Genomic DNA, 14834 nt, shown 5'->3' on the forward strand with positions numbered 1-14834 from the left:
GAAGTATCGAGCATGGTGCGATCATTGAGAGAAAGACGAGCATAAATTTTTTGAATAATCATTTCTCTTCAGAGCTCATGATTGGGGCATGAATATAACATTGAATTAAACCTCCCCCAAGCTTGAGCGATGCTTTCTCCTTCGCGAGGCCAGAAATTATATATGTAATTACGATCACGATGAACAAGATGCATAGGATAGAACTTCTGGTGAAATTCCAACTTCAATCGTTTATAATTCCAAGATCCCGTATCATAACATAGCCTATACCATGTCAATGCGTCTCCACTCAAAGATAGAGGAAAGACCTTCATCTTGACAACATCATCGGGAATACCGGCAAGCTTAAATAATCCACAAACTTCATCGACAAAGATAAGGTGTAAACCGGGATGCAATGTTCCATCTCCTGCAAAGGGATTAGCTAGCAGTTTCTCTATCATACTTGAAGGAATTTCAAAATGAACATTTTCAGTAGGTTCAGTAGGTTGACGAGCAACTCTTTGCTCTACTGGTCGGGGCGAAGATGCCCCGAACAAGCCCCTCAAAGGATTAGTCTCCATAGTAACAAGTGACAGAAAATTTCAGCACACTATATAAATGTTTCCTTACCTAGTTCCACTCACCAAAGGCTCTTCACTCCCCGGCAACGGTGCCAGAAAAGAGTCTTGATGACCCACAAGTATAGGGGATCTATCGTAGTCCTTTCGATAAGTACGAGTGTCGAACCCAACGAGGAGCAGAATGAAATGACAAGCGGTTTTCAGTAAGGTATTCTCTGCAAGCACTGAAATTATAGGTAACAGATAGTTTTGTGATAAGATAATTTGTAACGGGTAACAAGCAATGAAAGTAAATAAGGTGCAGCAAGGTGGCCCAATCCTTTTGGTAGCAAAGGATAAGCCTGGACAATTTCTTATAATGAGAAAAGCGCTCCCGAGGACACACGAGAATTATCGTCAAGCTAGTTTCATCACGCTCATATGATTCGCGTTCGTTACTTTGATAATTTGATATGTGGGTGGACCGGTGCTTGGGTACTGCCCTTTCCTGAACAAGGATCCCACTTATGATTAACCCCTATTGCAAGCATCCGCAACTACAAATGAAGTATTAAGGTAAACCTAACCATAGCATGAAACTAGTGGATCCAACACTAGTAGAAAAAGGGTCAAACATGAAGCACATTAGTGCCAGTTTGAATTTGAGACGGCACTAATGTATACATTAGTGCCGGTTCCAACAGCTAGCCGGGCCGCTTTCATTAGTACCGGTTCATGGCGAACCTTTAGCACTGGTTCGTGCCATGAACTGGTACTAATGAGAGTGGTGGCAGGATGTTGTCAGACTGGGGCCCCTCCAGGCCCTTTATTACCGGTTCTTGGCACGAACCGGTACTAAAGGTCGTCCTACATAAACCCGTCGTCCACCTGAGCTCGCTCTGTTCTTCCTCTTTCCCCTCTCCTCTCTGTTCTTCCCCTCTTCCTCTCGAGCTCATCACACATTTTGCCCAAAATTTGTGATCCATTCAAATGATCACAAAGGTTAGCAACTTTGTCCTTTCATCTCTCATTGCTAGATTAGCTCTTGCAATGCTTTATATAGTGATTAATTTGTGAGTTTAGTAATTTGGGAGGGAATATATATATGTGCTAGTATTTGATTTATATGCAATTTTAGATCAAAAATAACACTTAGTTTGCATATGTAGGTGTGTTTTACTTAGTGCCTTCTCAATCTCCGTCGTAACCACCGTCGATCGCCCGCATCGTCCCGTCGTCGGCACCACCTTGTGGTGAGCCTCTTGTTCATGAAATTTTATATAAAAAATTGATGTTTGTGTGATTTGGATATATAGTTACTCGTATAATTATCTTACCCGTACGTAGTTTGTTATACATAGTGCCATGGTTTTGATATCCGTCCCCGTCGGCCCTCGTCCTTGTTATGATTCGGATGTGGTATATTCTCTTTTAGAACTATTTGTTGCATTTCGTGTTTATGACAAATTATGCCCATCAAGTTGACATAGATATTTTTATCTAGGAGGTATGTGAACCGGAAATTCCAACCGACCCTATTGTCGAGAGGTTAAATTTAGTTGAAAGAGAAAACAAGTACTTGAAAGAAAAATTGAAATGAATTGAGGGGGAGAAGATGGAATTGGAGTTGCATGTTGCCGATGTCGTCGATGATCACAAGATGAAGATGGAGAAAATGCGCTTGAAGATTAGAAAGATTAGAAAATATGCCATCGATAGTGAGGCTTGGTATCATTATGCTGTTGGATCAATTGTTACCTTAGTTGCGATCTTGATCGCATTTGTTGTTGCATTTAAATACTTTAGCTAGAGAGTTATTTGTTTGTTGCATTTAAGTGTTGTATGAACTTTATGTATGAACTTGTATTAATTTGGTCTATTCGGTGTTGTGTAATGAAGATGAGCCGACAATGGATGTACGATGACCGATGCTCTCCCCAGTTCGTTGAGGGCGTGCATACTTTTCTGCTTGCGGCTGAGGCAAACAAGCGGGCGGATGGTTTTATGCCTTGTCCATGTGCTGGCTGTAAGAATGGTCGCAATTACTCTACGTCAAGAACCATTCACGTCCACCTGTTTGAGTCCGGTTTCATGCCCCACTATAATGTTTGGACCAAGCACGGAGAAAGAGGGGTTATGATGGAAGACAATGAAGAAGAAGAGGACGACGACAGCTATCCTGGCCATGGGTTCCCTGAATACGATGATACAACAATGGGGGAAGAAGCTGAGCCGGTAATGCAGGAAGAAGCTGAGCTGGCAATGCGGGAAGAAGCTGAAGAAGAGGCATCAGATGAGCCCGTTGATGATCTAGGTCGGGCCATTGCCGATGCAAAGAGAAACTGCGCAAGTGATTTGGAGAAGAAGAAGTTGCAGCGCATGTTAGAGGATCACAAAAAATTGTTGTACCCGAATTGCGTAGGTGACAAGAAAAAGCTGGGCACCACACTGGAATTGCTGCAATGGAAGGCAGAGAATGGTGTATCTGACAAGGGATTTGGAAAGTTGCTGGTAATGATAAAGGATATGCTTCCGAAGGACAACGAATTGCCCGAGAGTACGTACGAAGCGAAGAAGGCTGTCTGCCCTCTAGGGTTAGAGGTGTAGAAGATACATGCATGCCCTAATGATTGCATCCTCTACCGCGGTGAGTACGAGGATTTGAACGCTTGCCCGGTATGTGGTGCATTGCGCTATAAGATCAGCCGCGATGACCCTGGTGATGTCGAGGGCGAGCGCCCCAGGAAGAAGATTCCTGCCAAGGTGATGTGGTATTCTCCTATAATACCACGGTTGAAATGTTTGTTCCAAAACAAAGAGCATGCCAAGGCGATGCGATGGCACAGAGAAGACCATAAGAAAGACGGAAAGTTGAGAGTACCCGCTGACGGGTCGCAGTGGAGAAAAATCGAAAGAAAGTACGGGAAGGAGTTTGCAGATGACGCAAGGAGCGTATGGTTTGGTCTAAGCGCAGATGGCATTAATCCTTTTGGGGAGCAGAGCAGCAACCATAGCACCTGGCCTGTGACTCTATGTTTGTATAACCTTCCTCCTTGGTTGTGCATGAAGCGGAAGTTCATTATGATGCCAGTGCTCATCCAAGGCCCTAAGCAACCCGGCAACGACATTGATGTGTACCTAAGGCCATTAGTTGAAGAACTCTTACAACTGTGGAATGGAACAGGTGTATGTGCATGGGATGAGCACATGGGGGAAGAATTTGACCTAAAGGCGTTGCTGTTTGTGACCATCAATGATTGGCCTGCTCTCAGTAACCTTTCAGGACAGACAAACAAGGGATACCACGGATGCACGCACTGTTTGGATGATACCGACAGTATATATTTGAATAGTTGTAAGAAGAATGTGTACCTGGGACATCATCGATTTCTTCCGAGCAGGCATCCCGTAAGAAAGAAAGGCAAGCATTTCAAAGGTGAGCCGGATCACCGGACGAAGCCTCGCCACCGTACTGGTGCTGATGTACATGATATGGTCAAGTATTTGAAGGTGATATTTGGAAAGGGTCCTGGCGGACAACCTGTTCCGAAGGACGCTGACGGACGCGCACCCATGTGGAAGAAGAAATCTATATTTTGGGACCTGCCATATTGGAAAGACCTAGAGGTCCGCTCCGCAATCGACGTGATGCACGTGACGAAGAATCTTTGCGTGACCCTGCTTGGCTTCTTGGGCGTGTATGGGAAGACAAAAGATACACCTGAGGCACAGGAGGACCAGCAATGTATGCACGGAGAAGACGGCATACATCAGGGTCATGCAAGCTACGCTCTTACCAAAGAAGAGAAGGAAATCTTCTTTGAATGCCTGCTCAGTATTAAGGTACCGTCTGGCTTCTCGTCAAATATAAAGGGAATAATAAACATGGCAGAGAAAATGTTCTAGAACCTAAAGTCTCATGACTGCCACGTGATTATGATGCAACTGCTTCCGGTTGCATTGAGGGGGCTTCTACCAGAAAACGTTCGATTAGCCATTGTGAAGCTATGTGCATTTCTCAATGCAATCTCTCAGAAGGTAATCGATCCAGAAATCATACCAAGGTTACAGAATGATTTGGTGCTATGTCTTGTCAGTTTCGAGTTGGTGTTCCCACCATCCTTCTTCAACATCATGACGCACGTCCTAGTTCACCTATGCGAAGAGATTAACATTTTGGGTCCTGTATTTCTACACAATATGTTCCCCTTTGAGAGGTTATGGGAGTCTTAAAGAAATATGTTCATAACCGTGCTAGGCCAGAAGGAAGCATCTCCAAGGGCCATCAAAATGAGGAGGTCATTGAGTTTTGTATTGACTTTATTCCTGACCTTAAGCCGATTGGTGTTCTTGAATCGCGGCATAAGGGCAGACTGGATGGAAAAGGCACGCTAGGAGGGGAACAAATAATATGTATGGACGGACATTCTTTCACTGAAGCACACTACACAGTTCTACAGAATTCCGCCTTGGTGGCTCCGTATATGGATGAACACAAGAATTTGCTACGCTCCAAACACCCGGAGCGGTCTGATGACTGGATTACACGTGAACAAACCAGGAGTTTCGCCAGCTGGTTGCAGACATTTACATGCATGACACCTCTATTGAAGATGACCTGTACTTGCTGTCCCAGTTACCATCTTCGAATATAATGACTTTCAAAGGGTACGAGATAAATGGTAATAAATTTTACACGATCGCCCAAGATAAGAAGAGCACCAACCAAAATAGTGGTGTCCGCTTTGATGCAGAAACCAAGACGGGAAAGGAAACATATTATGGTTATATACATGACATATGGGAACTTGACTATCGATGTGGTTTAAAGGTCCCTTTGTTTCGGTGCAAATGGGTCAATATGACACGAGGCGGGGTAACGGAAGACCCGTAGTACGGAATGACAACAGTGGATATCAACAATCTTGCGTCTGCAGACGAACCATTCGTCCTAGCCAATGATGTGGCACAGGTTTTCTATGTGAAGGACATGTCTACCAAGCCAAGAAAAAGAAAAGATAAGGAAGTGAATGCATCGTACGATGAGCCAAAGCGGCACATAGTTCTTTCTGGGAAGAGAAACATCGTGGGAGTGGATGACAAGACATACAAGTCAGAAGATTATGAAAAGTTTGATGAAATTGCTCCATTCACAGTGAATATTGACCCGAGCATCCCGTTAAATGATGAAGATTTTCCATGGTTACGGCGCAAAGGGACACACGCGAAGAAAAAGTTTCACACCCAAAGATCTGGGATGTGATCGGCTTCACTATCATCACTTTCTTCTGTGTTTCACACCCAGAGGGGAATCTCTGTAATAGTTAGGGTAGTTATGTGTTTTGGCATTTGAAACGCGAAGAAATTTTCTGTGCAAACAAATTCTTTCATACGACTAAAGCAAAAATATTCACAAAGAAACTCTAAATACACAAAAAAACAAAACAAAAATATATAAAAAAAGCCCGCCTACTAGGCCAGAGCGGCCTGCATACGACTAGAAACCCAACCTATTGTTGGGCCAGGATGCAGGCCCGCAAAGGCCAAGTGGGCCCACAGGGCAGCAAAGAACACGTAGGCCCAGTAGGCCTGCTTTGGAGAGGAGCTCGAGAGAGCGACCGCACGGGGGTTTATAAACCAGTGCGGTCGCCCCTCGGCTAGCGAGGTGGGACTAAACTTGCCGCACCGCACCTGCGCCAGCGCACCCCCTTTAGTACCGGGTCGTGGCACAAACCGGTACTAAAGGGGGGGGCCTTTAGTACCGTTTGTGCCACCACCCGGTACTAAAGGGGGTCGCTTCCTGCCGCTTGGGCTGGCCAAAACAGACCTTTAGTACCGGTTGGTGGCTCCAACCGGTACTAAAGGTGCCTTCTATATATACAACACTTCGAAAAATTTCATTCTCCCTCTGTTTCTTCCTCTGTTTCCCCATTGAAGCACCGCCCGCCCCGATCGATCGACGCCGTCGCCGCCCCCGTCCCCGTCGCCGCCCCCGTCCCCATCGCCACCCCCGTCCCCATCGCCACCCTCGTCTCCTTCGCCGCCCCGGACCCATCCCCATCGCCGCCCCCGTCCCCGTCGCCGCCCTCGTCTCCTTCGCCGCCCCGGGCCCGTCCTCGTCGCACCGTCCCCGTGTCGCCATCCCCGCGTCACTCCCCGGCCCGTCGCTGCCCCCGGCCGTCGCCTCGCCGTCGCCGTCGCCCCGCTGTGAGCTCTCCCCCTCTAACCCTCTCACTCGCCCCCGGCGGCCACCATGGGCGCCGCCCCTCCCCGAGCCCATACACACACCCACAAGCATGATGAACACACACACACACACGTATATATGTATGAATGCATGTATATATTAGTATATACGTATTTTGTATGTTTAATTAGTTTAGATTTTTAGATTATTATTTTTTCACTAGTATATATGTATGAATGCATGTTAGATGGATATAATTAGTGTTTAATTAGTATGGAATTTTTTATATAATGTTGTTTTTCTGTTTTTTAATGGATGTATAGAAGTTGTTTTTTCTGTTTTTAGTGTTAGATGCTTAATTAGTATGAAATAGCATATAGAATTTTGACATATGCAATGATAGCATAATTAGTGTTATATAGAAATTTTAGAAATTTTAGTTATCAAAATCCAATCATTAAAAAAATGTTACTTTTTGCGGGCATATAGCTAGTATTTGTTCTCGACGATGCCCGGCCCGCATACTCGCCGTCGACACGTCCGCGACGACGTCCGGCTGACCCACGTCCGGGACTGGGCTCCGCCGGGCTGGCACTGGGAGGTGCTGCCTGGAGGGGCGCGCCGCTTGATGAGGAACCCGGCCCCAGGTCCCGGCGTCGACCCTGATCTCGTTTGGTGGCATTCGCATGGGCCAGTTTCGGTGCGGAGGGAGCCGGCCCCGCCGGAGGTGGTACGTCGCCGTGTCAGGGAGGAGGACGAGCACGTCCATCGCTACATGGTTGCATTAGAGGGCGGCAGGTTCTCCAATACCTGACAGTTTCTTCAGGGATCTCACTTCAGCTATGATCCTGTGAGGGTTCCTTCTCTTTGGGTGTCCACAGCCCGCGCCGCAGGAACCGCGAGTGTCCTAGATTCTTTTGTAGTATTCGATCTTGATTAGCTACCTAGCCAGTGATGTATTCGAGATTATATCTATTATTCGAGACGATGTATTTGAGATTATATCTATTATTCGAGACGATGTTTTCGAGATTATATCTATTATTCGAGACGATGTATTCGAGATTATATCTATTATTCGAGACGATGTAATTTGAATACTAAATTGTTTTATATTTCTTTTGGATTAGTTAAATAAAAGCTATGGCGGATAATACTGGCAGAGAGGGAGAACATGCCATGTTCGATATGATATGCCATCCTAACGGGCCAGATGATGATCAGAATGAAGAAGATTATGACGGCTCCGAATTTCTAAACAACACCGGAGAGGGTGATATGATATTCGATCGCGACAACCGAATTGATGAAGTCATGAACTATGATTATGATGATGACAAAGAAAATGTTGATCTTGAAACAACAAAGACTGGCGAGGTATATATATTTATATAAGCAGGCATCTGGTGATCATCACATGTTTTAAATGACTTGAAGATATATTAACGAATCGATCTTTGTTCTTTTAGCCATCCGGATCGAGCAAATCTTCAGGCAAAAGGACGAAACGAGGCCCGAACAAAAAGTTGAAGGAGGGCGTAAAGTACAATATCGAGGCAATCAGACCTAATGGCGAACCATTAGCGCCTAAGAATATTGCGGACAAGTTCGTTCGTCAGTGCGGAGTTGTTGTGAAGGACCAACTCCCGATCTCCCTTCAAGAATGGAGAGAGCCAGCAAAAGACAAAAGACAAAAAGGACGCTGCTCCACGTCCAGATGTTACTTTTGTCGACAAAAGATAAAAAGAACTGCTTTGGGATACTCTCATGGAACATTTCACCCTACCAGATCATTTCACAGAAGCAGATGTGCAGAAAGTCAAGGACGCTGCTCTTAGGAAGATGGCGGTTGCATTCAAGAACCCCAAGAATCGTGAATGGGACAAGTACGTCAAGGGAGGAAGGAAGACTCCAGTATTCGAGGGAACACTAGAGAACCAACGTGCTCATTGGGACGATTTCGTGAAATTCAAGGATTCGGAATTAGCTAAGGAACGGTCGAGAATAAACAAGAAGAATGCCGAAAAAAGGATAAGTTCCATAAGCTGGGGCCAGGTGGCTATGCGGTGGCAATGCTTAAGTGGGATAAGTCTGAGAAAGAGATGGAGGATGCAGGTGTCACTCCGGTTACTAAGAGCTGGCCCCCAGGTGCAGGACTTGGTTCTATGTGCATTGGGGGGAGTTGGACCTGAAGACAGGCAATGTTTCGACGAGGGCAAGTCTGAAGGGAGCCGACGATGCGATACTTGTTGCAATAGAAGAGGCACGATCGGGGGTGTTCCAGCCCAACAGAGAGAACGACGAGCTTACGCGTGCCCTGGGAAATCCTGAACACCCGGGAAGAACACGAGGCATGGGTGCTATTCCGTGGTATGAGGGGTTTTCAGACTGGAACAACGACTACAGAACCCGTGCGAGAAAGAAGATTGCGGAGGAGAAGAAGAGGAAGATGGAGGAGGAGCAGAGGAAGCGGGACTATGAACGCCTTCAAGGACTAGAAGCAAGTCAAGCGGAATTGGCAGTCAAATTCCAGCGGCAGCAGGAGCAGATCGACTCACTTAGCCAGAAAAGGGGGTCTCAGCAGCTGCAGCAGCTAGCGGATGATCCAGCATTGGATAGCACCGCCCCATCCATGCCGAGAAGCAGCGTGGGTTCCGCCCCGGACGACGCAATGCTGGATAGATACCTCGTGGGTGACATCACGGATAACACTAACTGCGAGCTACACGTCAAAATGAAGAACATATCCATGAAGGTGGCGGACGCCGTTGCTTTTACAAATCCCCCCAAGGCAACCTTCCATTGCAACCCGATTCCAGCGGGCTATGCTCGTGTCTTGGTTGATGAGGTGGTGGACCCATATTCAAAGCTACAGCTTGACATTCCTGGAGGTGACGACGAGGACTTTCTCGGAGAGGCCAAACATCGTATCATCCTATGGAAAAAGGATTGCATCATCTTTCCAAGGCCACCGACACCGCATCAGCCGACTTCTCATTGAAGTCCGCCACCGAGTCAGCAGACTCCCGCTCCTGCAAGTCCACCAAGTCCGGCAAAGTGTCAGGCCACTCCTCCTCCAAGTCCGGCAAAGTGTCAGGCCACTCCTCCTCCTCCAAGTCCACCACAGCGTCAGACGTCCACTCCTCCTCCAAGTCCGGCACAACCTCAGGACACTCCTCCTCCAAGTCCGGCAAAGTGTCAGGCCACTCCTCCTCCTCCAAGTCCGCCACAGCGTCAGACGTCCACTCCTCCTCCAAGTCCGGCACAACCTCAGGCCACTCCTCCTCCAAGTCCGGCACAGCTTCAGGCCACTCCTCCTCGTCCAACTCAGCCCCGTCAGTCGTCTCCGCCACCTCATCAATCGCAGAAGAGACACCCCGCAGCTTTGGTGCGTAGCAGTACGAGTCGAGGTAGTACAGGAAGTACAGGCGGAGGCAAGCGATATAAATATGGTCCAAGCCTCACGCCTCTTCCGCAGAGGCCTTATGACAGGTCCGAGGAGGAAAACGCAGCCATATCGAAGGCCCAGGTGGAAGCCCATTTTGCACCGAAACCGCAACCGCCGCCAAGGGAGAAAGTGCCTAAGGAAACGATTGACCACTTCATTCGTATGGCTCAACCACCAGCTCCCAAGCCTGTTGACACAGACTATGAGCGCCACATCAGGAAGTTAAATCGAGCACGTCTACGTAAGGAGGCGAGCTCGGGATCGAGCAAACAACAAGCAGCTGTCGAAAAATGCGGGAAACCATTCCCCAGCTGGGGGAACAAGCGGCGCAATCGATCCCCTCGCTTGTTGTGCCAACAACACGTGACAGTACGCGCGCCCAATATTATTGTGAGCAAACAGTTTACGTTCCCGAGGTGGGAATGTGGTAATAACCAAGGACCATATAATGCAGGCTGAAGTTCTCAACATCACTGTTGGACAACTCCTCGAGATCGAGCCCATGCCTGTGCTTACAGAGGATGAAATAAAACGGAAATATGTCCGGGGCCAACCTTTGGTCAAGCCAGACAAGGTCAAGAACCTCCCAACGAGAATGTATGAATTGCATCAATGGTACATGAACATTACCAAGATTTCCAATCGATTGTCCCTCATGGTGAATGTCAAGGAGGAGCATTACTTCCATGAGAAAGCTCTATCCGTTGAGAATTCTGAACTGTTTCAGTTATACAATCAAGACGCACTCGACAAATCTATCGTCAGTTGCTATTGTGTGTAAGTGATTTCTTTCTGTAATTTAAGTCTCAAGCTAGCTGTAGTGATCCTTTTGATCAATCATTACCTGTAATTATCCTCACTATATTCTTTTCTGTGGTATTATGCAGGATGAAGATGTATGAAATGAGAAAAGGTGGACGCTTTGGCATTGGGTTCATTGACCCAAACACCGTTAATGAATACACATGGAAAATAAATGCACATCATCAAAAGGCCGTAGAGGACAACATGCTAGAGTTCTTGAAGCGCCTCAAATACAATGAATGTATACTACTTCCTTACAACTTCCAGTGGGTCACACTGTCTTGTACTACAAATTCTCTGTTTTTGCCTACTAGCTAGCTACATGGTTTTGCTTACATATGCCCGCTTAATTAAGACATGCAAATGTGTGTGCATGCAGATTTCACTGGATCTTGTGTATCATTAAAGTTGACGCCGGAACAGTTGAAATACTGGACTCACTACTCAAAGCAAATACTCACTATAACATCTTGTTTGGGATAGTCAACAGGTAATTTCAATCATTATTAACCATATATCTCGGCCTATTTAGTTCGTCATTTCATGATATGAACTATTTAATAACCCCTTTATTCATTTTCTTTGTCGGCGGGAAGGGCTTGGGCAAGGTTCATCAGCGTCACGGAAGGCAAATGGAAAAAAAGCTTATATGGTTTCGACCCAAGGTAAGTAATTAAGTAGTACTAGCTAGCTAGCTAGCTGCCATCTCTTTAATTATCATGCTTGATTAATTATTGTCTGATCAAATTCCATTCTCGTAAAGGCCCTGCAGCAGGCGCAGGGGACTGATCTGTGTGCATTCTGCGTTTGCGAGAACATTCGCATGATGGCGTCCGAAAGGAGCAGATCTCAAAGACAGGAATGGGTACGCTTGTCAGAACACTATTCACAATTTTTCCACCATTATCGATATCTAGTCACACAACTAATACAAATGAATATTGATCTCCTTCTTAACAGTTCACAGAGGTGCGGGACAAGCTCCTCGAAACGGAGCGCGTAGAAGCACTTCAAGAGGAAATAGCGGGATTTTTGCTCGACCAGGTCATAAATCCGAAGGGAGAATACTATTACCCGCTACCGCCCCCATGAAAACCACTTCCAATTGGCATCATGCTCCGAAGGCACCAATTAGGCTAATGCCACTGGCTCCAAAGGCAACATGCATATGTAGAAGAAATTGTATATAGCTATACATGTGTGTATGTGTGAATTAATTAATATGGTGGTTTGTGAGACATTGATGATATATATATGCATGATTGGTTCTACTAGAAATTCTACATATATATATATGCATAACGTGTACAATGTGTAGTATCGTAAAATACCAGCAAACGAAAAAGAATTAAAATGGAAACACAAAATTAAATGAAAAATAAATCATAAAACTAGAACCCCCCAAACCTTATAGTACCGGTTGGTGTTACCAACCGGTACTAAAGGGCTCCCTGCCCCCGGAGCTGCCTCGCGCCACGTGGTTGGCCTTTAGCACCGGTTCGTGCTGAACCGGTACTAAAGGGGGGGGGGCTTTCGTGACCACACTTTAGTGCCGGTTGTGGACCCGGCACTAAAGGGCGTTACGAACCGGTGCTATTGCCCGGTTCTGCACTAGTGCAAATTAGCCCCTTACAAAGCAACATATAAACTAGGGTCTAAGCTTCTGTCACTTTAGCAACCCATCGTCTACTTATTACCTCCCAATGCCTTCCTCTAGGCCCAAATAATGGTGAAGTGTCATGTAGTTGACGTTCACGTAACACCACTAGAGGAGAGACAACATACATCTCATCAAAATATCGAACGAATACCAAATTCACATGACTACTAACAGCAAGACTTCACCCATGTCCTCAGGAACAAAAGGAACTACTCACAAAGCATATTCATGTTCATAATCAGAGAAGTATTAATATGCATAAAGGATCTGAACATATGATCTTCCACCAAGTAAACCAATTAGCATCAACTACAAGGAGTAATCAACACTACTAGCAACCCACAGGTACCAATTTGTGGTTTTGGATACAAGATTGGACACAAGAGATGAACTAGGGTTTGAGAGGAGATGGTGCTGGTGAAGATGTTGATGGAGATTGACCCCCTCCCGATGAGAGGATCGTTGGTGATGATGATGGTGATGATTTCCCCCTCCCGGAGGGAAGTTTCCCTGGCAGAACAGCTCCCCCGGAGCCCTAGATTGGTTCCGCCAAGGTTCCGCCTCGTGGCGGTGGAGTTTCATCTCGTGAGTGTGCTTCTGATTTTTTCCAGGGTAAGAGACCTCATATAGCGGAAGATGGGCACCGGAGGGCCACCAGGGGGCCCAGGAGAAAGGGGGCGTGCCCAGTAGGGGGGGCGCCCCTACCCTCCTGGCCAGGGTGTGGGTCCCCTCTGGTACTTTCTTTGCCCAATAATTCTTATTAAATCGAAAAATGACTTTGGTGGAGTTGCAGGTCTTTTGGAGCTGTGCAGAATAGGTTTCCAATATTTGCTCCTTTTCCATCTAGAATCCCAGCTGCCGGCATCCTCCCTCTTCATGATAAACCTTGTAAAATAAGAGAGAATAGCCATAAGTATTGTGACATTACGTGTAATAACAACCCATAATGCAATAAATATCGATATAAAAGCATGATGCAAAATGGACGTATCAGGGCGCGCCAAGGAGGGCCGGCCGGCCTCCTCTATCCTCCTTTATATACGGGGGAGGGGGGCACCCCATAGACAGACAAGTTGATCTTTTAGCCGTGTGCGGTGCCCCCCTCCACAGTTACACACCTCGGTCATATCATCATAGTGCTTAGGCGAAGCCCTGCGCCGGTAACTTTATCATCACCTTTACCACGCCGTCGTGCTGACGGAACTCTCCCTCGGCCTCAGCTGGATCTAGAGTTCGAGGGACTTCACCGAGTAGAACATGTGCAGATCGCGGAGGTGCCGTGCATTCGGTACTTGATCGGTTGGGTCGCAAAAACGTTCGACTGCATCAACCGCATTACTTAATGCTTCTGTTTTCGGTCTACGAGGGTACATGGACATACTTTTCCCTCTCGTTGCTATGCATCACCTAGATATAGATCTTGCGTGATCGTAGGAATTTTTTTGAAATTACTATGTTCCCCAACACCCGAAGAGTCAGCTCGCAAACTCTATACTAGGTTCTTAATTAAAAAGAACCAAATTGTCAATTGTCCGGACGCCGAGGCCCTCGCGGCCTTTAAACAAAGCATCCATGACGAATGGCTTGCTGAACACCTCGACCAAGAAAAGCCGAAGTCCATGGCAGCCCTTACTGCACTCATGACCCGCTTTTGCGATGGGGAGGATAGCTGGTTAGCTCGTGGAAGCAACAGTACCAGCGACCCTAGCACCTCCGAAGCCAGAGATGGCAACGCTAGGCCACGACGCAACAAACATAAGCGTCGAAACAACAATGACGATACCGAAGACACGGCGGTCAATGCCGGATTCAGTGGCTCTAAATCCGGACAGCAGAAGAAGCCATTCAAAGGAAACAAAGATGGTCCATCCAGTTTGGACAAAATACTCGATCGACTTTGCCAGATTCATGGCACCCCTGATAAGCCTGCCAATCATTCCAACAGAAATTGTTGGGTCTTTAAACAGGCCGGTAAGTTAAACACCGAACACAAGGGGAAAGGGCCGCCAAGTGAGGATGACGAAGAGCCTCGCCCATCGAACACAGTGGGACAGAAGAAACTTCCCTCCGAGATGAAAACAGTGAATATGATATACGTTACACATATCCCCAGGAGGGAGCGCAAGCATGCCTAAGGGACATCTACGCTGTAGAGCCGGTCACCCCAAAATTCAACCCCTGGTCGGCCTATCC

The sequence above is a fragment of the Triticum aestivum genome, chromosome 1B (assembly GCF_018294505.1).
Source record: "Triticum aestivum cultivar Chinese Spring chromosome 1B, IWGSC CS RefSeq v2.1, whole genome shotgun sequence".
Classification (NCBI taxonomy): Eukaryota; Viridiplantae; Streptophyta; class Magnoliopsida; order Poales; family Poaceae; genus Triticum; species Triticum aestivum.